At 46.1% G+C, this 24,106-nt stretch overlaps 1 pseudogene; it reads left to right on the forward strand.

Annotated features, from left to right (window-relative positions):
- Positions 1 to 1,314: 1,314 nt before the first annotated feature.
- Positions 1,315 to 2,151, forward strand: LOC148004593 (lupus La protein homolog; annotated as a pseudogene).
- The last annotated feature ends 21,955 nt before the right edge of the window (positions 2,152 to 24,106 follow it).

Raw genomic sequence — 24,106 nt, forward strand, 5'->3', positions numbered from 1 at the left:
CTCATCTCTGCCACAGGGACATACAGTCCAAAACACACCAATCCTCTGTGGCACCCAGGTAAATCATCACCTACCTGCCAGCTGGTCAGGAGTTTGCACTTCGGTAGGTACTCCTTTTCCCTAAACTAGGAGTAATCCATGGAGAAGATCCTCTACCAATCCCGGTTGTAGACTCAGTACATGCCCAACATAACAAAAAGGCAGTTCAAATCGTGCCCTACTGGTCACTTCGGGAATAACTATAGGTGTTGGTACTGGAGTGGCAGGGCTGACTCCCTCCCTAACCTTACACAACCAGTTCTCTTTCCAGCTTGACAACAGTCTTCAAGAGGTGAACCAAACCATGCTCGCCCTCCAAAGACAGATCGGTTCCCTGGCAGCAGCGTGCTTCAGACCCGACGGGGACTAGACATTCTTACAGCTAAAGAGCGTGGGTCGCCTTTGCCTTTTTCTCCTAGAAGAATGCCGCTTCTACATCAACCAGTCCGGCATAGTAAGAAACAAAATCTAGCTACAATCAGACATCCAAAAATGCAGAGAACAGTGTGAGGCCTCTAATTCCTGGGTTTTCGAAAACAGTATATCAAAGTAGATACTGCCCTTCTTAACGCCTCTTCCCCTCATTATTCTGGCTTTACTATTTGCTTCCTGCCTCATCAACCTTGTCTTGCTACAAAGACAAATTCAAGAACTTTCTAACCAATTAATCCGTTTCTTTTACAGGTTTATCAACCACTGTCCACAGAATAGCCAGATGCAAACAACTGTCAAATGAGCCCCGAGACACCCCAAAATTGGCAACAACCCTAGCAGCAGGAAGCAGTTTAAGAGATCCAACACCCCCCCACTTTCCCCTCTCTTTATAGTAAGAAAAAGAGAGGAATGTTAGCATCAGGTGCATCTGTGTTCAGCTAGAAGGGACTTCATAACAATCAGGCACCTTTACAGCCAGCTAGCTCCCAGACCCAGCGACACATCATCTCTAGGTGACAGTATAGCTCCTATGTCTGTCTCTTTGCATATGCACCATGGCCCCCACCACATGTCCCTTTATGTACGCATCAAAGCCCAGATAAAAGACTCATCGTCCTGCCTCCTCTCTCTTTCCTTCACCCTCTCCCAGAGGCTGCTTCTGACTCCTTCCCAATAAACCTCCCCCATAAGACTTGCCGCATGGTGTGATTTGCTCGGGACTACACCACTTATTTCTAACAATGATGATGCAGACACCCAAACTCATCTGCATGATCAGGATCTTTGGGTGGGGCAGACTTTACTGATCGCCACAATAGTTGAAGACAGAGATGATAAAAAATGGCCACTCCGGAGGCCACTATCTGCCATCAAATTAAGCATTATTTTGGGGAACTTCAACTTGCCACAAAAGAAATTTCTAAAAGAACAGATCGAATTGGATGAAGGCTGGGCGCCTTTGGAAGTCATGACAAAATTCAACAGGTTAAGCTGTCTGACAAGAGACTTCAATGCAAGCGTGCAGGCATTAAGTATGTCTGAGGCAGAACTCATGGAAGTCAGTGCAGAGGAAACCACACTTGGAGGCTCTCGGGCAAACACTCCCTGAAGTCACCGACAAGCATAAAAGTGATGTGAGAACCAGATCTGCTTCTATCAAATGCTTCCCAGCAGATGCAGCCCCTGAGGGCATAGGTCATAAAGGTCAGGTGACAAATACTCAGATGAGAACAACTTCACCCAGAACATGTAAGGGGACAGCATTTGCAATGTCTGATGGCATTTAGTCTGTAAAGAAGTCTGTGGAGATCCAGAAGTACAAAGGCACAAACTTGCCAACATGCTTTAAGTGTTACTTTGAAAAAGAGAGAGAGAGAGAGAGAGACAGAGACAGAGACAGAGACAGAGAGACAGAGAGAGACAGAGAGACAGAGAGAGACAGAGAGGGACAGAGAGGGACAGAGGGACAGGGACAGAGAGAGACACAGAGAGAGGGCAGACAGACAGGCACAGAGAAAGTAAGCTTAAACAAGAACACAGAGAAAAACACAAGAAGGACAGAAACAAGCTCTCTGGAAGGGACAGGGTGCTTGCTTACTGATTTTTTTTTCAAGTGATTTAGATGCCCAGACACATAGAGAGAATTTACACACCCTCTTCTTAAACCAGGGTGAATAAAAGAGGCTGACATTTTCACAGAAGCAAAAGGCTAGGGGTGCGCAAATAACAGCACGCTAAAACTAAAGAGCGGAAACGTGACTTAGAACGTACTAGAAGGACGTGTGGGAAAGAAGTGACCGCAGAGGATCAGCAAGGATCCCTAAACAAAGGAGGTGAGAGGTCAGAGATTTAAAGGAGGGGAGATGGAGTTGCCCCTCCCAGGGCAGCTGAAGGACAGAGTCTGTTCCAGGAAGGAGCTGAGGTTTGGTGATGGGGTGTGGAGGGAGGGGTCAGGGAGGGGACAGATAGTAGGGGGTGATACAGGACCAAGGAAAGAAGAGATGGAAACCAGCAAGAACTCACATCAAAGCAGGAGAAAAGAGAGAATGGTACTAGAGGAGAGTTTAATAACAGCAATTTTCTTCACCCTGGTTAGATTTATAAAGTGTCTTTATCTTTGGAGGCTTTTAAGAAGAAAGGTGAATTCAGTTCAGCACCCACTGGTGCATCAAGGAAGCTTTTAGAGTATATAGTTCTGTTTGCGTACAGACGCCTCAGAGACGAGATGCATCCTCTTAATTTAGCCTTGGTGCTATGGGAGTGTATTGGACTTGCAAAATATATATACTATATAAAAGTTGAAAATAATTTTTAAAAAGAGGAGATGAATTAAGGTAAGACATTTGGCATCAACTGTGGACAACACACACACACACACACACACACACAAATACAAAAACAAAACAACAACAAAAACCCCTGTATACTCCAAACTGACTCAAACTGTGGGAAAATGCTATATATATATATATCACTACAACTTTTAAAGAGGTGTGCGTTTTATTGGTTTTTTTATGTGTGTATCAGCAGGACAGTAAAGAGAGCATTACAAAATATTTATTTTTAAAAGAAAATACTATTAGAAGGAGAACAAGGTGTGTAGAGTTTTATGCCCTTGGTCCTTTTACAGCGTAGTTTATTTTGTCTGGAGACTTTCTGGCACCCCTTGGAATAGGCCCAGATACCTAGGCATCGCTGGCGAGGGACTGGGAGCCAAATAGAAGACTCTAGGGACTGAGAAATGTGAGTGTATTTGAGAGTTGGGCTGAGAGCCACACTCCCTGGGAGTCAGTTTGACTTGGGTCTGAGCTACCAAGTCTGCAAACATTTTATGTTTACAATGCTTCTCTGTGCTTTATGTAGTAAACAGGAGGGGTGAGGGGAAAACAGTCCAGAGTTGGTTTGGCCACTCAGGGACTTTCTGTCTGATTTGAGAGACAAGTCTTTCCTTCCCTGAACCCCTTTGCCCCATCTGTAATGCATGGCTAATCTACACCCATTTCTATTGCGAATGCTTCTTTTTCTATTAGATACTCGGATGGGCCAGGCACTTGGAACACACAAGACCCTTTAACCGTCTGTCACTCCATCTTCACAAGCGTCCTGTGAGTCAGGCATGATCCCTATGACACAAATTAGGAAGACAAGGCAGATGACATCAGCGTCTGCTCTACTCTTCCTTCTGTTGTTACGACAAAAAAAATTTTTTAATAATTAACTAACTTTAAAAGGTTAAAAACTGACAAGAAGCCACTTAGAGAACAAGTTTATTTATTTTTAAGTTCTAAAGTCCAGGTTATAGTCTACCATTGTCGGGAGATCACAACGGTAGGAGCTTGACGCAGCTGGTCACATCCCACATCTCTGGTCACAGAGAAATGCATGCATACACAGCAGAGAGAAATGCACACTTGAGTGAATGAATGCATGCTGCTTGAGGACTTGCTAACACACAACTTTCTTCACTCTTCTACAGTTCAGGAACCAGCTCAGAAAATGGTGCCTTTCACCCTCAGGGTGGATCTTCCCACCACATTAGTTCAGATAAGACTGTCTTCCACAGACATGCCCCCAGGGCAATCCCTCACTGACTCTCTGGCCAGGTTGACAAAAGTCATCATCACAGCTGCATGGCGACTTCCTCCTGGCTCACTTTCCAGGACACTTACTTGGCTGCCTGTGGCTCCCTGGGGCCTCGAGGGGGCTTGCCCACATAAGACAGCCTGGAATGGCTGACCCCAGGAAGAGCTCTCAGCCGGCAAGAGCTGGATATTGATGTTCGTGAGTACATTTCCCAGACCTCTGCAAGAAGATGACCCAAGATGTTTTATGCACAGACGCAGTGCCATGGTGGAGTTGAGATAAAATTATCCTCTTGGATGATTTCTTCTTCATGCAGCCTAAGAGCAGCTCCCAGACAGACTGAGTGCACACAAAAGGTCAGGTTTGCATTCAGTCAAATGTAAAGTACCCACTTGGTGCCTCAGCTGAGCCTCTGGTGAAGACCCACTAAGACCCACTTGGTGCCTTGGCTGAGCCTCTGGTGAAGACCCACTAAGACCCACTTGGTGCCTCGTCCTGGATTTTCTACCTTATAACTTGCCCAGTTGTTGATGAAACCATGGGGATGAACATGAGGGTTTCCTTATACATCTCGGTCACAGCCCTGCCCCTGGATCTTCACGTCAGCCCTGTGGAGGACAAGTGGTGAGTTGTGGAATCATTTGGCAGGAAATGGAGACTTAGGGCCTTGTGCAAGGTGACTGCTTTATAAAGCCCCACCCCGCCAGGGTACTTCTCCACTTCAGATCCGTTCACTGGCTTCCTCTCCCCCTTTGGGGGGCATCTCTGAATGATACTGTTCAAGTTCTGCCTCCCCCTGGCCTATTTTGGGGCTCAACCCATAGAAGGCAGAAAAGAAAAGGAATGAGCACCTTATGCTGTATGTTCCTCCTCGAATGGGTTATCCTGCATCCAACTACTTCAACTGACACCGGCAAAACCCACTGGACTTGCGTAAGTCTTAAGAGGGAAGAAATGCTCTCAGTTTATTAAAACTCCAGAATGCTTTGCAATCATTCATGGCTAGTAGCTATTTACAACTTCTGGCTGTTGAAGAGACCAGAATGTTTTGCCCATGCCGTGGCAAATCATACCTTCCTTACATATATTTTTTTCTCTAGAATGCCTGGAGGTACCATTTCCGTCCTGTTGAAACCCAGACCTGCCTGGAGGTCCTAGTGACCTGGTAAGAGGGCAGAAAATCTAATATTTATGGAGCAGATGACATTTTCTGAGCAGTGGGCTAAGTCCTTTCCTCTCCAGCAAAGTGGTGAAGCCAGTATTCTCAGTTCACAAAATAAACAACTTGAGACTGAGAAATGAAATGGGACTGGGATAACAGGGACTGTGGCTTCAGGTCACTTAGACTTTGCAGTCCCCTTGCCACATAAACCACACTGTTGCTGCCTTAACCTGCACAAATAACCACAGAGGCCAGAGCCCTCCAATCTTGTCCTGGTCACCGAGAAGGCCAAGAATGCTGACGCCCAGTGCCCAGGGTGAGGGCGTAACATCTTTGTGGCAAAAGGGCTTTCCATGAATGGAAACAGCCTTCCCTTCTGCTGGAGGAGGCAGGATTTCACATGAATGTGTGATGCCTGGCCTGGAGCCAAGAATAAGAGCAGGAAATGGGAGCCCAAGTGAGATAACCGCCCTGGACATGGGGGGAGGGGCAAGATAAACAGAGGCCATTCAGTTTTGCCAAGCATCAGAAAACCCAGAAGATTAGGGACGGCCTTTGGGGAGGCGCAGAGACGTTAGGGAAAGGGGAGCAGCCTTGGTGAGGAGGTTAAGTGCTGGCAGAGCCATTAATGGGGGGAACAAATGGGTCGGAAACCGCGGGTTGAGGCAAAACCCAAGAGCAGGCATTTGAAACGTTAAAAAAAAAAATAGTACTGCGTGCACACGCGCGCACAGGGGCCGGCGTTTGTGCTCAGCGGCCGAAAATGTCTGACAGGACGATTTAGAATGGGAAACACATGGGGTCAGAGGCAGCCACAATTGGGTTTAGCAGATTGAGACTAGGCAACTTGTCCCTGTGGGCATTTGGGAAGAGAGGAGGAGGAGGACACGGAGGAGGGGGGAGGGGGGCTACTTAGAAGAGAGAGGAGAGTCCAGAATTCTAAATGCAAGACATGAGGATGGATCAGTCCGGCAGGCTTTTCCCCAATACTTGACAATTATGAATGAAGTCAAAAGTTCTAGTTGGATCGTGTGCCCCACTGGGAGAGTGCCAACCTCCAACTCAGATACTAGAAATTCTTGACTATTTCCAACCACTTAACCCCCCCTATTCCCACCACTTTACAGGGACTCTGATTGTCCCAGCCACTCTGCCATCCTCGTACAGATTTGGAAACTGAGGCACATAGAGCTCCCTGTAACTTACCCATGGTCATACATGTTGCTGATGGAGAGCCAAGAAAAGAAATCCAGGGTGTCTTTTTCCCTTCCATGACCCCATGGTGAATCCCAAAGTGTGGGCTTTCAAAATGGTTCAATTCTCTCTCTCTCTCTCTCTCTCTCTCTCTCTCTCTCTCTCTCTCATTTCAGAACAGAAAACAGACATGGAATTGGAACAAATGCCTCCTTCAGAAAAGGTGGCCCTGGACTTTGATTTGAGCCCAGTAGTACCCGGAAGGAGAAATCTTGAAGGCTTCTGAATTCGGCTATTCCATCTCAGGACCAGCAACTTGACTCCTCAAAGCCCTCAGAATCCCAGAGAGCAGGGAGGCACATATTTTTCCAAGCCCAGTAGCACATATTCCAACTATCCACATAGTCATTTATTCATTCAATAAACATTTATCAAACTGCTATTTGCTGCCAAGGACCGTGTGCGATGAAAATATTTTTCCAATATTCTAAAAGGTGCTTGGTTCGTGCTTCCTTAAGGTTTGCTTTTGCTTTTGCTTCTTCGTTTTTAGCACGTTTCCACTTAATTCTCTGCGGCAGGTCCTCCAGTGTCCCCTCCAAAGCCTTGGCTCAGCTCATAAGCAGTGCCCTGCTCTCTTTAAAACACTTATGGTGGTACAACAGCCCTGTCTTCTTTCCAGTGGTGATTGTTTTCTCCTCGGTCACCCTGGCAGCTGGGGGAGGCCTTCTCTTTAGCAAATACGAACAGTGAAAGCTCTTTATACTCTGTTCTCTGAGCTGAAAAAGGAAATTGAAAGAGTGCTAGAGGGGAAAAAAACCCATGAATTTGACTGGATTTATTAAATATCTAAAAACCTGGGAGGAGACCATGAAACAAAATTTTCAAATACCAAAACATTCTGGGTCGATGTGGGACCGAGTGCCAGGTTCATTCTGACCGACCAACTCATCCCTGTCCGCTGAACTGCAGTTAGGAGGAAGCATTCATAATTTCCCATGATCCTGTGTGCCTGCTGGGTGACTCAAATACATGCCCCACTGGCAGGGCCTTAGAGGAGACAAGGATATCATGGGTGTCTATCTGAGGACTCAGCTGAGATGCGTGGAGGATCTCTCCTCCAAGGGGATAATAATCTGGGCTTCTTCATACCATGGGAGGTGTCTCAGTAGCAAGGGTGGGCAAGCAATAATACATGGACACTTTTAGAGCCTTCTGCTACCCCTGTTACCAGATCAAATGACACAGACAGCCCTAACTCAAGCAGTGGAACCAGATGCCCATCTTCACTGTGGGAGCTGAAAAAACAGTGCTCATTTCCTTTTCTCTCAGCAGCATACATTTGTGCCAACTGGTACCATCAACTTCCAGCCTATCCAGAAATTACTTCTTCCTTTCTCCCCTCTCTCTGGGACTCTTCCTTTTCATGGGGGCATCACAGAATGGTAACTGCCTGTTTTAGTCTCTGCTGACTTCTATAATAAGGTGTTGGGATGCTCAGATTGCAAACAACGGAAAAAAATTTCTCGTAGTTCTGGAGAGTCTACAAGTCAGGTTATGGTGAAAGCCCTGCCTCCTTTGGGTCACAACTGCCTGTGTGTGTGTGTGTGTGTGTGTGTGTGTGTGTGTGTGTGTGTGTTGTGTGCTGTGCGTGCATGCATGTGTATTGTTTAATTGTTGTTGGTCTTCTTTGATTGGGGATTTTATGTGTAAATGAGTGTGGTGTGCACGCATGCATATATGCATATACACATATGTACATATATGTATGTACATATGTTTCAATGTATGTACATATGTTTCAGTGTATGTAGGCACACACAGGAGAGTGAATGTATGTGCATACAAGTGACAGCCAAAGGTTAACATCCTGGTGTCTTCTTCAACTCATCCCTACCTTTGTACTCTGAGGCAGAGTCTCTCACTTGAAATCAGAGCCCACCAATCTGACTAGACTAGCTAGGCAGCTTGTCCTGGAGAGACTCCATCTTCCAGTCCCCAAGGATTAAAAACAGGTCACCACATTTGCCTGATGTTTTTTGTAGGTTCTGGTGATCAGAATTCCAGTCTCCACGTATGCATGGCAAGCACCTAGCCACTGAGCCATCTCCCAGCCCCTGTTTTATTCTGAGAAAGAGGGACACACACACACACACACACACACACACACACACACACACACACACACTGCTGCTCCTCCTGCCTCAGCCTCCTAAGTGACTGAGATTATAAGTATGCCCAATGTGCCTTCTCTCATTTTGTCCCCCAAAATAGAAGAGAGCAAGCTTTATGGACTCTCTTTTTACGATCTCATCGCTAAGGACACACCCTAGGGGCGTGACCTTCTAAAGACCAATCTCTTGACACCATCGTATTTAAGATTATGATGTTGACATCTAATTGTTGATAAGCTCAAACAGACAACACATAATCCTTATCAATAGATGAATATAAAGACTGACATTTTACCCAAACTTAAGGCAACTCCTCCCAGCTTCAGAGCCTCCCTGAGGAGCACCTGAGGCTTTTGTGGAAACCACCTATCAGTCTGATTCCTCTTTCCGTTGGGTTGTACTTTCTGTCCTGCCCAGCAGAAAGCCATCTCAAGCACACCCCAAGGGACCTATTCACCCTACTCTCTTCCAGGTCCTCTCCCTTACAAACGGGATATTGCTTAAATATTTAAGGTGGAACCTGGAGCAACCCAACAGCCATATCAAGGAGAAGCCCATCCCTATTGGCACATGGAGGTGACGGTAGCCCCTGACACAGGATGGTGGTGAAACTGGTTAAGCTTCTGCCAATGATAACAAGAGATACAGGTGAGAAGAAAGGCAGTAAGGGCAGCAACCTATCAGGGAAACCTGAAAATGAGTGGAGAGTAATTAATCATTGTAATGAAGCAGTAGGACTGAATACCAAACAGCAGCATGTGCCTTGAGAAAAACCTTGTCAAAGGACTCCGTGGTTGACATCGCCCTCACTGCCATGGTATCGAGAACCAGGTGTAGGCCTGGGGGACTTAGGAAAAAGACACATACTCGGGTCATTTGTGTTATGAGAATGCCAAAGCTTTACTGAGGTTCAGAATATATACCCCAAGTTTACCAGGTGGAAAATTCCAGGAAACACAATGGAAAAACAAGTTTATGCCCTCAAGATAAAAACAGGAACAAAAAACAGGAACTGACTTAAAGGTGTTACCGTCCAGGTGCTACACAGAAAGGTCAAGATGTTCCTTTGTTAGGAACAAAAGCTTCCACATGCATCAGCAAGGCTCAGCAGGGGACAAACACTGAGGGAACCCAGGAAGGGCCAACAGGCGGTGATGAGCAGCCAACTGCAAACTGAGCACAAAAGCCAAGAGCATCTTCAGTACCACATAGAAATACTCTCGGGGTTGGGGATTTAGCTCAGTGGTAGAGCGCTTGCCTAGGAAGCGCAAGGCCCTGGGTTCGATCCCCAACTCCGAAAAAAAGAACCAAAAAAAAAAAAAAAAAAAAAAGAAATACTCTCATCCGTGGCAACAGAGGAATTAAAGTCTCAACCGGAAGGAAATCTGCTGTAGAAAGCTGAGGATGCAAATCAGCAAAACACGAGACCCCATCACAATGTTGCCTGGGCCAATCCCTTTGAACGACCTTCAGATTTCTGAGTGTCCAAATTATTTTTAAAGACAAGATCTCATATAGCCCAAGATGGCCTCAAACTCACTATGTAAACTGAGGATGACCTTGAACTTGTGATCCTTCCAGGACTTCCTCCTAAGTGCTAGAAATTCTAGTGTGTCACCATAGTTGGCTTATATAATGCTGAGGATAGAACTCAGGACCTTATACATGCCAGGCAAGCACTCTACCAGCTCAGCTACAAATGCAGTGATGTTCTTTAATGTTTCATAAGCCAAGTCACTGTGTGTTCCCTGGGAAGCGCTGTGAAGGTGTCTCTCAAACAAGGAGAGTGGCTGTGCTCTCTGTCCCTGCTTCCCTCTGGCATCTAAACCAGGTTTAAGTCCCAATACTTTTGTTTTAATTTTTAAAGATTATTTAGGGGGTTGGGGATTTAGCTCAGTGGTAGAGTGCTTGCCTAGCAAGCGCAAGGCCCTGGGTTCGGTCCCCAGCTCCGAAAAAAAGAAAAAAGAAAAAAAAAAGATTATTTAGTTAGTTAGTTTATAAGATATGAGCGCTCTGTCTTCACACACACCAGAAGTTGGTTGTGAACCACCATGTTGTAATGTGTAGTTTCTACTAACCCACTTTAAGTTCTGGCTGGACCATACTACTAGCTGCTACCCAGATTCTCTTGGATCTGAGGATAAAACACACACACACACACACACACACACAAAAGCTCATTTTTAACCTGCCTTATGGCTCAGTGGCTGGGCTCTTCTAAGTCTCGCATGGCTAGCGGGCCCTTCTCTTTATTCCTTGCTCAATACTCTGCCTTCAACTTAGTTGCCTGGTTACCTTCTCCTTGCTCAGCATCCTGAATCTGCCCTCTGTTTAGTTGTGTTTCCAACCTCCCGCCTGCTACTCCAGGCCCAGTTGGGAAAGCAGCCATTGGTCACTACACCCGAGGTCTCACCTGGCTGGTGGCTCTCTCTCCCTCCAAAGCATGGTGAATTCCTTTCCCCTTCCTGCATCTCCTCATCTGCCTGTGGGAAGCTGGAAGTCATGCCTCTTCGCACGGCCATTGGTCGCTAGCATCTTTATTGATCGATCAAGAACCAATTGGGGTGTAGGATCTTCATCATTCACACACAGATTTCTGATCAAAGCATCAGAACTACCCCTACATCTCTCCTTTTCTGTCCAATTAAAAAAAAAAACTCTTCTCTCAAACATAAATTGAATGAAACAATAACAATCATGTAAATTATAAAGTATGATATACAGTTAACATCCAGTCTATCATAGTTACCATTTAGGTAAAGTACTCTACCATCGTTCCTAACTTAAAGAGTCATAATTCGATCCCTGAATTATGTTTAGATTTTAGCCTGTAACCTATCTGAAAACCATGTCTTTTACTCTATAACCTCTCTCTCAATGCTAAACAACTTGAGTTTGATTATGAGACTCTAACTAGTCCTTAGCCCTGTCAGAAATCAAGAATAAATTAAATATTGCCTGAGTATATAGGAAGCACCAAACATAGCTTCCAAAACTTAAACAATTATAGAGACAGCCCCTGATTTCTTCTAACGTTGGAGTATCCATCTTCAGCCTTTTGGCTCAGAACCATCTGTCAGTCCTTTCGTGAAGCAGGAAATATGAAGGACTGGCTTACCCTGTCTTGGCAGAGATTTGTAGTCCACTATCCCACCTCTGTCCTTTTTGAACAGTATTTGTCTGTAGGTGATATAAGCAATTTCTGTCTAGTGGCTACCTGGCCACAATAAGCACAGCATAGGCTGGAGGTAAGGATGCTCGATGCTTCTTTGAAGGGGAATGGGGAAGCTCTCAGGAGCAGATGTATCTCATGGTCAAACCATCCTTAATAATGAAATAACATTAAATGTCACATTCTGTGGATTTCTGATGTTTTTGAAGACTATCTATCTGTACAAAGTATCTCTAAACTGTTAAACCTTTACTCTTAGCCATTTCTGTCTGAGTAAACTGAAAATACTTTATTATAATTAAATCATAATTGAACATAACCGTGAGTTTGCTATCTGGCCCTTACCTTGTGTTACTTAATCATCCTAAACAGTTTGTAAAGCAGCTATTAGAAGGACTGGGTCTACGCCTTGTATTCTTAAATAAGTTGTATAGGTACAGTGCCTATCTAAGAGTAATAATATTAATTTCAAATTGTATATCAATAGATAGACTTATACCAATGAAAACCTTAATTCTATATCAATATATAATTTCTGCACCAATGTTAAGACTTCAATTTTGTATCAATTACAAATATTTTTATCAATGTAAGATTATAGCTACACAATGTTTTATTCAAGAATAAAATTTAGTAATCCATCCTATCTATCTCCTCCCTGTTCAAAATTATGATCATTCCCAAATTATCCCTTAAAATGACAACCTATCTATTTTTTGTAAAATAACCATTACCAGATACCCAAACCCAGGGGATTGGGCTGATGACTCTCCATAGCTTCTTCCTGCTGAATAGAGGTGATAAGAAATTCTTTAAGGGGGTCACGAGGGGTAGGAAAATTAGAAATCTAGTTAGACTTAAGAAAGCTAGATTTAGCATCTGTTATCCAGTCTTTGCATGTTTGGAAGGTTCAGAGCTTGACTGAAGTTCTGACCCGATCCTTCTGTAAGGTTGGATGAAGCGAGGTCATCTGGAATCAACAATCCTAATGCTTTTCTGGAAGCAAATCTCTGGACAGCATCAGGGAGCAGGGGGCTAGAACAGCAGGTTAGTTCAGCATACCAGCAGATGAATCTTACCAGAGCTGTGCATTCTGTAATATATGAATCTTACAACTAAAACTTCCATACCATTAAGATGTTCATATTGATTGTGCAGGGTGCACAGATCAGTTTAGGATGAAATTTCGCTTCTGGTTTGAGGGGTGAAAGGCAACTGTCTTTTTGTGAGTTAATTTTATCAATAGCCAAATGTGATAAATCTTCATCTATGCCACGTGAAGGATGGCATGATGAATCTTCACCTGTCCTGTTTGATTTTCTTGAACATTTCTAGTTCTTCAGGGGTCTCCCCCTGTCATATCTGATCCACATGACTCTGGATGGAGCCCAAAGCCCTCTCTCCTTTCCTGTCAGCAAACGCTGAGCCTCTCTCCCAAAATAACATGTCCTTGGTCCAGTAACCGGAAGTCATTAAATGTTTAGCTTGAACTCTCTCCAAGAGGAATTTTAATATCACCACCAAACTCATAATCACACTCATTTTGATAACCAAAACAATTCGAAGCAATCTAAACAAATACTAACCATTGAGACAGTGCTTCTGCTGTCCCCTGCCCTGACCTTCATGAGATCAAGGCCTAAATTATTTATATAATATGAACTTAAATTCCCTTCTGCTTACTGTATAAGCCTATTTCCAGACTCTCTCTTTATATAATTCTCAAGGCCTAAATTTTTAATGTCTGAGATAGGCTGAGCTTCCTAACCCCTGCCTTCAATCTATTTTCTTAAGACTGAATGACTCAATATTTCTATTTCCTGTATTTTACTTTAATTAAATTCCCTCCTGCTTACTATATCACTCTCCCTTAACTTCTCTCTTCTGTGGATCTTACTATCTGTATAAGAACATTTAAACAATTACTGTTATACTCCCAAATATCCTTAAAACCATTAAATTAAATTTTAAAATTCTATCCTTTGATATTTTGCTGGCTAGAGGTTGGCAGCTTTTTTGTTTCTCACTCCCTCCCTCCTAGCATTCAGGGAATCAGCCAGACTGTCTGCACAGCAGGATTTCCCAGCATTTTGGCTTAAGCTCTCCCTGGTGGGCAGCTGTGTTCCTTGGTTCTGGTTTTCTAGTGCTGGAGCCATAAGACTCTGATCAGCTCACTGAGAAACCAATTCTCCCCTCCTCCTAGACTTATATCGTGTGTGTGTGTGTGTGTGTGTGTGTGTGTGTGTGTGTGTGTGTGTGTGTATGTGTGTGTATGTGTGTGTATGTGTGTGTATATGTGTGTATGTGTGTGTATGTGTGTGTGTGGTGTGTGTGTGTATGTGTGTGTGTATGTGTGTGTGGTGTGTGTATGTGTGTGTATGTGTGTGTATGTGTGTGTATGTGTGTGTATGTGTGTATGTGTGTGTGTCTGTGTGTATGTGTGTGTATGCGTGTGTATGTGTGTGTATGTGTATGTGTATGTGTGTATGTGTGTGTATGTGTGTGTATGTGTGTGTATGTGTGTGTATGTGTGTGTATGTGTGTGTATGTGTGTGTGTCTGTGTGTATGTGTGTGTGTATGCGTGTGTATGTGTGTGTATGTGTATGTGTATGTGTGTATGTGTGTGTATGTGTGTGTGTATGTGTGTGTGTATGTGTGTGTGTATACCATCTTAGAGTTCCTAAATTAATAGTGGACGCCCACGTTCCACATGGAGTGCCATCTGTAACATGATCAAAACATCAGAACCACTTCCTACACCAGGCGGATACTGGGAATTGAACTCAGGACCTCTGAAAAAGCAGTGAGTGCTTTTAACCACTGGGCCATCTCTCCAGCACAAGTCACAACTTTTAACAGAAGCCAGTCAGGGCAGAACTGAAGGAAGGAACCGCTTGGAAAAGCCACCGCAACTGAAAGACAGGTGCAGGAAGGAGGAGCTCAGAAAGTCTCAGTGGAGCTGTGTTCTGGGAACACTACCTCCAGGGGGAAAGAGAATTAGAAAATGACATCGGGCAAGGAGAGCTTATTGATACAGGGATACTTTCTCTGGATATAGGATTTAACACTCTGACAAGGACCCTGAGATTGGAGTCAAGGGGCTTTTAAGGTGGCTTTCAAAAGCTTGAAGAAATGAGGGCCCATCCTAACATGGAGACTGGCAGCACCATGGACGCCAATGGAGAAAGAGATCAAAAGGGAGGAGGAGCGAGCCTATCAGAGTGAATTGGACTAGCTTGCTTTCTGTTGCTGGGATGAACAACATGATCAATGGAACTTGAGGAGTGTGGTGCTTTGAATATTTTTGGCCCATGGGAAGCGGCACTATTAGAAGGTGGGGAATTGTTGGAATAGGTATGGCCTTGGAGGAAGCTCATCACTGTATAGGTGGGCTATGAGGACTCCTAGTGCTTTAGTTCCTCCCAGGGTAGAAGAGACCCTCCTCCTGGCTGCCTTTGGATCAAGAACTCTTGTCTCCTCCAGCACCACATCAACCTGGAAATAGAAACTGAGGCAGAGGCCATAGAAAAGTGCTATCTATGGTTGCTTTTTAAAATACAATCTAAGATCACTGCCCAAGAGTGGTGCTACCCACCATCAACTAGACCCTCCCACATCAATCACTGATCAAGAAAACGCTCCCACAAAGTTGCCTACAAGCCAGTCTGATAGAGCCATTTCGTCCATCGAGGTTCTCTTTTCCCAGATGTCTCTGGCTTGTGTCAAGTCGAAAGAAAACTAACAAGTACATGGATATACTACAAAAACCTGGGTGCCCAGCTGGCTGATGACATTGGTCTGTAGGAGAACAGAAGGTCTTCCATTTGTTGAAGTAAGAAGAAACATCTGGCAGAATATTATCTCATCACTGAGCTGCTCAGTGGGTAGTGACTGCCCTGGGTAGGCCAGAGATGACATCAGGAATGCCTTTACAAATTCTACCAACTCTGTGTGTGTGTGTGTGTGTGTGTGTGTGTGTGTGTGTGTGTGTGTGTGTGTGTGTGTGTGATGTATATGGTGCTTTGTCTACAAATATGTCTGTGCACCACATGCAAGCCTAGTACCTGTAGAAGCTAGAAGAGGCTATCAGATCCCCTGAAACTAGACTTACAGACAGTTATGAGCTTCTATGTGTGTGTTGGGAATTGAAACCTGATCTTCTGGAGGAGCAACCAGTGCTCTTAACCACTGAGCCATCTCTCCACCCTGACATGATCTTTTTTAAAATGAGTAACATGATCAGACTGACAGCCAGTGAGCCTGACCCAAACACAATTATAGAGAAAGTGAGTGGAATGCAGAATTCCTAGAACAAAGACAGATGGACAGCCAACAAGGGGGGTTGTTGAGACTATTCAACCAGAACAAACCAACAATATGGGAAGGAAGTTGAAGACGACTCTTGCCCAGTTCCCATCTCTGCACCAGCTGCCCACCCCGGATCTCCAGAGAGGTCTGACACTTCAACACTATAGTAAGGGTGTGTGACTATGGCTCCTCCCATCTTCCCCCATAGACACTGATGTTCGTTTATACTCAGGAGAGAAGAAAAGCCATATGTTTTAAAGAATGTCAAAGAGTCTGGACTGACATTAACATTTTTTTCTTTTTCTTTCTTTTTTTTTTTTCTTTCAGAACAGGGGACCGAACCCAGGGCCTTGCGCTTGCTAGGCAAGCATTCTACTGCTGAGCTAAATCCCCAACCCTTGACATTAACATTTAAAGACCCCCAAATCACTTCATCATTCCTTTCCTTCATGAAAGGTGTGAGACAAAGTAGATCTCCAGCACCCCAAGACCTGTCCAGTAGGCTCTCCCCTGTCTCTGGATTACAATTCACAGGCGTACATGTATGCAAGCATGCATTCATGTGTGTATGCGCACACACACACACACACAGACAGACACATACACACGTGTACACGCACACGTGCACATGCGCACACATGTACATGCACATACACACGCACACATGCACGCACGCACATGCACGTACACACATGCACACACACTTACATGCACACACACGCACAAGTGCACAGTGCACATGCGCACACACACTCACACACACGTGCACACACATGCAAATACAGGCTCATGTGCACTCGCACACACACACTCTCTCTAAGTAAAAGGTCTCATGATATAAAAATGGAAATCTCTGCAATTGGTCCAACCCTGAGCAAAGAGCAATGGTCTTCCACCTAGAAGACTAGAGTCGTCCCTCATGGGTGATGAATCAGAGCTCTTCGAATAGTTGTCTCTTTCTCCAAATCCTTAGTGGTCCCTGTTGAAGGATTCTAGCAACTCACTCTGTGTTGCTAACACTGGACAGGACAGGAAAAGCACCAAGCTTGTTTCTGCTTGCTCCTGCCATTGGGAGCTGCCAAATGACAGCTGAGGTGACGTCTCCTTGACATAATCCACCTCACGAGTGAGGAAATGTAGAATTCAAACCTCGCCACTGGAAGGAAAAGACTGTGCTGAGTGGATTTTCAGGCACATTGGAAAGTTCACACAATTGCTTTAGAGTCAGGGGACAACCTAAGAGTCAGCCACTGTATAAGCCCTCATAAAATTAAATATTTATTTCGAATTTTTGTTTATGTCTGTGGTCCTGTGCATGTGGGTGCTCTCAGAAGCCAGAAAAGGGTGTCAGATTCCCTGAAACTGGAATTAAAGACAATTGTGAGCTACCCAACTAATATCGGCACTAGGAACCAAATTTGGGTCCTCTGCAAGGGTAGGAAGCACTCTTAAGCATTGAACCGTCTCTCCAGCTCCCATACTGTAATCAATTAATAAATTTTAGAATCAAGCAGTAACAGCTGCTAGAATTGAGCAGTACAGTAATAGCTACTACATCAATCAATCAATCAATCAATCAATCAATAAGGCACAGCCAGAGTCCTAGTTAGGGTTACTATTGCTGTAATGAAACACCCTGACCCAAAGCAAGTTAGGAAGGAAAGGGTTTATTTAGCTTATACCTCCCCACGTCCATAGTCCACCACTGAAGGAAGTCAGGACAGGAACTCAAATAGGGCCAAAACCTAGAGACAAGAGCTGATGCAGAGGCCATGGAGGGGTGCTACTTACTGGCTTATTCCGCATTGGCTTGCTTAGCCTGCTTTCTTATAGAACCCAGGACCACCAGCCAAGGGAATAGCACTGCCCACGGTGAGCTGCATCCTCCCCCATCAACCACTAAGTAAGAAAATGCCTTACAGGCTTTCCTACAACCTGACCTTATGAAGGCATTTTCTCAATTGAGGCTCCATCCTCTCAGATGGCTCTAGTTTGTGTCAAGTTGACATAAAGTTAGCCAGCAGAGCCAGGCATGCAATGTACCTGGTTGAAGAATGCAGCACTCCCTCTGAAGCGGGCCTGCTCGGAGAAACAAACTCAGAATCTGTTTGAAACTGTCCGTGTCCCTCCACAGCTACACTGCAGAACTAATGAGCAAATTTCACAAATAAATAAACAAGAATATCCATACGGACAGAACCCCAGAGAGGCTTTCAGCAAGTCACAAGACACAGATCTCACAGGCATACGACACAGACTCAGATCATCTTTTTTTTTTAAAGTATGCTCTGTCTGCATGTACACCCTTGTGTCTTGCAGAAGAGGGCATCAGATCCCATCACAGATGACTGTGAGCCACGGTGTGGTTGCTGGGGATTGAACTCAGGACCTCTGGAAGAGCAGACAGTGCTCTTAACCGCTGAGCCATCTCTCCAGCACCTAAGAGAGAAATAATAATTATACTTTAAACAATTTCTAAGACAACTGGAAGAATAAACAGCAGCTGGAATATTTGTTAAGCAATCGTTTTTTAGTGTAGTTAAGTCCGATAATGGTATCGTGCTAACGGGAAAAACAGACTGTTCTGAGTTGAAGAGATACATGCCAAAATATTAAGAGATATAATGATTCTGTGTCTGGGGTGCTCTGTAAAATAGTATTGGGGTGATTACGTGCAGTAGATGAGACAAGTTTGGTTTTGACTCGGCCATTGTTGAAACGGTCATATGCCATGGTTTACCAGATGATTCTGAGTTCGAAAGCAGATACACAAAGGGACCTAGTTAGATTAGGGTTTGGCAGTGGGGATGGTACACAGGACTCTTCAGAGTATGTCTGTGCCTTCACAGCTGTGTGTTGGGGTTCAGACAATATGTCAGCAGGCGGTTGAGGGGTGGGGAGGGGAGCAGGGAGGGAGAGAATGTGCTAGGCAGAATGTCAGGCTCAATGAAGAGAATTAACAGGGGTATTAGAACCAGAATGCATTCCAAAACCCCGCCGCGAATGGCATGAGGAGGGCTGAGCATGGCGAACTCACACATACTTGCCGCTTCCGCCTGCCAGATGAATTTTCAGACCCCACCCACTGGCAGGCACGGAGCACCGGATGTACTGCCAGGGCTAGGCAGACTGAGTCTAGAAGTGGGCAGGACTGAGCCTGCTCGTGAAGGCCCCATCCCTAAGCCCAGCACAGGAGGAGGTGGGCAGACCAGACACCTGATGTGCCCTTCACTCTTGGGGAACCAGACTGAGCCGATATGAGAACTGAAGGAAGAACGTCTCAAGTTTTATGGTTGGTGGTTACTGCTCTATTGCTGTGATCAGACACCAGAACCAAGGCAGCTTACAAAAGAGTTTGTGTGGGGCTTACAGTTTCAGGGAGTTAGAATCCATGATCATCCTGCTGGGGGGGTGGGGGCACAGCAGCCCACAGGCTGGCATGACACTGGAGCCCTAGCTGAGAGCTTAGATCTTGATCCACGGGCATAAGGTGGAGGGGTGGTGGTAGGCAACTAGACACTGGGCCTGGCTGGGCTTTGGAAACACCAAAACTCACCACTCCTCCCCCCAGTGACACACCTTCTCCAACAAAGCCACTCCTATTAATCCTTCCTAAACAATTCCACCAACTGGGGACCAAGCATCTTAATATAAGAGTCTATGGGCTGGAGAGATGGCTCAGCGGTTAAGAGCACCCGACTGCTCTTCCAGAGGTCATGAGTTCAATTCCCAGCAACCACACGGTGGCTCACAACCATCTGTAAAGAGTTCTGATGCCCTCTTCTGGTGTATCTGAAGACAGCTACAGTGTACTTATATATAATAAATAAATAAATCTAAAAAAAAAAAAAAGAGTCTATGGGGGCCATTCATGTTCAAACACCACATGTCCAACTCCAGGTGGCCAAACTGAGGCTCTCGTGTGGCCCAAAAAAGAGAAATGTCTGTGCACTGAACTTGTGCACCCCTTACCTTACCAGTACTGGACCTAAGAAGCCAAGACTGGGAGCTGTGAACAGCACCATAGGTAGAGTTTGGGGGTAACCCAGATAGGCAGTGAGGTCCAACAGAGGCAGGGTTGGCTCCAGGGGACTCGGACAAGTCCCCGTCCTTCCAGCTATACCAACCCTGGGTGGCACTCAGATGACAGTACATCTTACCACAGAGATACAAGCATGCCCATGTACACTGCAGAATGTGATCCGAATGCACAGTGGAATTCTATCCTGCTGGAAAGGAAACTGAAAGGACACTCATTGGGAAATGGATAGGACTGGAAATTATTGTGTTAAATGAAGTAAGCCAGGCTCTGGAAGACAGCTGGGTCACGATGTTCAGATGGCTCAGGTGTGGATCCTAGAACTTAATTTACATACATACATCGATGGGAAGGTGTGTCTGCAAGTTGTCAATTGTTGAGAGCCAGGGACTAGCCTAGTCTTGGTATTGTTGTTCCTATGGTAAATCACAGGCCTCATGATTTGTAAACATTGATCTTCCTTATTTGCTGATTGGCTTTATTAAAGAGCTGGTGGCCAACAGCTAAACGAGAAGTGGAGGTCAGAATTTCTGAGCAGAGGGGCTCTTGGGGAAGAAATGAAGCTGGAATTCACCAGCGGTAAAGACATAGTAGCATGGCAGGCTATTCACTAGGATAACAAGATGAGACAGAGACAGAGACAGAGACAGAGACAGAGACAGAGACAGAGAGAGACAGAGGGAGAGAGAGAGACAGAGGGAGACAGAGGGAGACAGAGAGAAAGAACTAAGAGGAAGACAGAAAGAGCACATGGTCAGATGAGCTAGCTGGGAGGAAGCCCAAGCTAAAGGCCTAAGCTTTTATAAAAAGTAATAAGTCTCTGTGCTGTTTAACCACTGACAGGTCCAGAACGCCCTGTTACAGTGGGGCGTATGTTGGTGTGTGTGAGTTCTGTGTGTTTGTGTGTATATGTGTGTGCGTACATACACGTGTTCAACAGCACATGTGTGCATATGCATGAGGAGGCTAGAAGCTGACATCAGCTGTTTTCTCAGTCGCTTTCCCATTGTTTGACCTAGGATCTCTCTCCCTGACTGACCCCAGACCTCACTAATTCAGGTAGGTCAGGGGGCCAACAATTCCCAGGGATCCCTGTCTCTGCTCCCCACAATGCTGGCTTGGCATGCCTGTACACACACAGCCAGATTTTTACACAGGCAGAGAGGCTCCAAACGCAGGTCCTCATGCATACGCAGCAAAAACTAAACCAAGTAAACCATAGACTCAGGGCCCTCAATGTGATTTCTGTGGATATAAAAAGAATGTTTCAGGGTCAGAGCAATAGCCCCATTAGCAAAGGGCTTTCTGGGTAAATATGAGGACCTGAGTTTGGTGGAGCACACATACCTATGAAGGACACATGAGGTTGACCACTGACCTACACACACACACACACACACACACACACACACACACACACACATCACATACATCACACACATCACACACACATACACACACCAAACACTCACATACTCACACACACATACATTCACACACACTCACATGCACACACTCAATGCACTCACATACACTCACACTCACACACACTCATACACACATGCACACACATTCACCCATACTCACATGCACACACTCACAGTCACACACACTCACACACTCACACCACACACTCACACACATTCACACACTCACAACACACTCGCACACACATATACTCACACACTCACACACACTTACACACACACACACGTGCACATACGCACTTACACACTCATGAACATAGGCACACCATACAAGAGCATGTAGTAAAAGGTCATTGCCACTGAGCAGTCATCACGGCTGTGTTAAAGGTCACATGGCTACAGCTATGTTGAGACACCTGAGAGCAAAGAGAACCCATAAAGGGAGACGAATATCAGTACCAGGCCCTAAGCTAACCCACACAATCACATCCACAACCCCTGGGAACTGGTGACCCATGCTCCACCAGTGGAAATGAAGGGACAAACTGTGTCACTTGCTAAAGGAAGGGATGGTGAGAACAAACCAAAGGTGTCGCCCCTTCAGTATCCCCAAATGCTTCTTTATACAAACAATACTTAAGAAGGCCACACCGCCCCAGAGAGATGGGGGTGAGAGGATGAAAGAACCCTTGTGATGCCAAGAGCTGAGGGGGTGACCTGTGCCCCCAAACTCTGAGAGCCGAGGGGGTGACCTGTGCCCCCCAAACTCTGAGAGCTGAGAGGTGACCTGTGCCCCCAAACTCTGAGAGCCGAGGGGGTGACCTGTGGCCCCCAAACTCTGAGAGCTGAGGGGGTGACCTGTGCCCCCAAACTCTGAGAGCTGAGGGGGTGACCTGTGCCTCCCAAACTCTGAGAGCTGAGAGGTGACCTGTGCCCCCAAACTCTGAGAGCTGAGGGGTGACCTGTGCCTCCCAAACTCTGAGAGCTGAGGGGGTGACCTGTGCCCCCAAACTCTGAGAGCTGAGGGGTGACCTGTGCCTCCCAAACTCTGAGAGCTGAGAGGTGACCTGTGCCTCCCAAACTCTGAGAGCTGAGGGGTGACCTGTGCCTCCCAAACTCTGAGAGCTGAGGGGTGACCTGTGCCTCCCAAACTCTGAGAGCTGAGGGGGTTACCTGTGCCCCCAAACTCTGAGAGCTGAGGGGGTGACCTGTGCCCCCAAACTCTGAGAGCTGAGGGTTGACCTGTGCCTCCCAAACTCTGAGAGCTGAGAGGTGACCTGTGCCCCCAAACTCTGAGAGCTGAGGGGGTGACCTGTGCCCCCAAACTCTGAGAGCTGAGGGGGTGACCTGTGCCCCCAAACTCTGAGAGCTGAGGGGGTGACCTGTACCCCCAAACTCTGAGAGCTGAGGGGGTGACCTGTGCCCCCAAACTCTGAGAGCTGAGGGGGTGACCTGTGCCCCCAAACTCTGAGAGCTGAGGGGGTGACCTGTGCCCCCAAACTCTGAGAGCTGAGGGGGTGACCTGTACCCCCAAACTCTGAGAGCTGAGGGGGTGACCTGTGCCCCCAAACTCTGAGAGCTGAGGGGGTGACCTGTGCCCCCAAACTCTGAGAGCTGAGGGGGTGACCTGTGCCCCCAAACTCTGAGAGCTGAGGGGGTGACCTGTGCCCCCAAACTCTGAGAGCTGAGGGGATGGCCTGTGCCCCCAAACTCTGAGAGCTGAGGGGGTGACCTGTGCCCCCAAACTCTGAGAGCTGAGGGGATGGCCTGTACCCCCAAACTCTGAGAGCTGAGGGGATGGCCTGTGCTCCCAAACTCTGAGAGCTGAGGGGGTGACCTGTGCTGCTCGAAGTCTCAGAGCTGAGAGTGTGACCTGTGCCCCTCAAACCCTCAGAGCTGAGGGTGTGATCTGCACCCCTCTCTCAAGCTCTAAGAGCTGAGGGTGTGACCTATGCCCCACAAAACCCACCCCATTCCTGAAAGCCCAAACACCATCATTTTCCACTGAGACATCTTGAAATAAGCCTGTCACCAGATCCAGCTCCAAGCGGTTTCTGCCCTTGCTTCTGCGGAAAACAACAGAAATGCGATTGTGTTTCCATCACCTCCACGGAAATCCTGTGTGTTAAGCCTCTGCTTGGGTGGCCCTGTGCCAGGGAAAATATCTCCAGCCGGGATATGTCTCAAATGTCAGGTTGCTTGAATGGGACTCCATTCCATTCTTGCCCCCGTGGATGGACTCCCTAGATGGCATCCCTGTTAAACAGAGGAAGCAGACCCTACACAAAGAACGCCTTGACAGAGTGTGGTCAGCGCGTGGCCAGAAAGAGAGGCACCGCAGATTATCCACTCTGAGAAAGTATCGCTCCAGCCACAAACTGCAGAACAAACAGAGACTGACCCAAACCACTAACAAGTAAGGAGCAGGAAGGCCAGAATGCTAAGGACAAAGCAAAGAGAGCTGTTTTAATGAGAGCAGACCAGAAAATAGTTTTCCCTCTGCTCTGCCTAATTTTCCACCCGCCACCTCCAACCCTCAAGGATTTTTAAAAAAAGAAAGAAAGAAAGAAAAAGAA

This window comes from Rattus norvegicus, chromosome 7, assembly GCF_021556685.1.
Source record: "Rattus norvegicus strain SHRSP/BbbUtx chromosome 7, alternate assembly SHRSP_T2T, whole genome shotgun sequence".
Taxonomy (NCBI): Eukaryota; Metazoa; Chordata; class Mammalia; order Rodentia; family Muridae; genus Rattus; species Rattus norvegicus.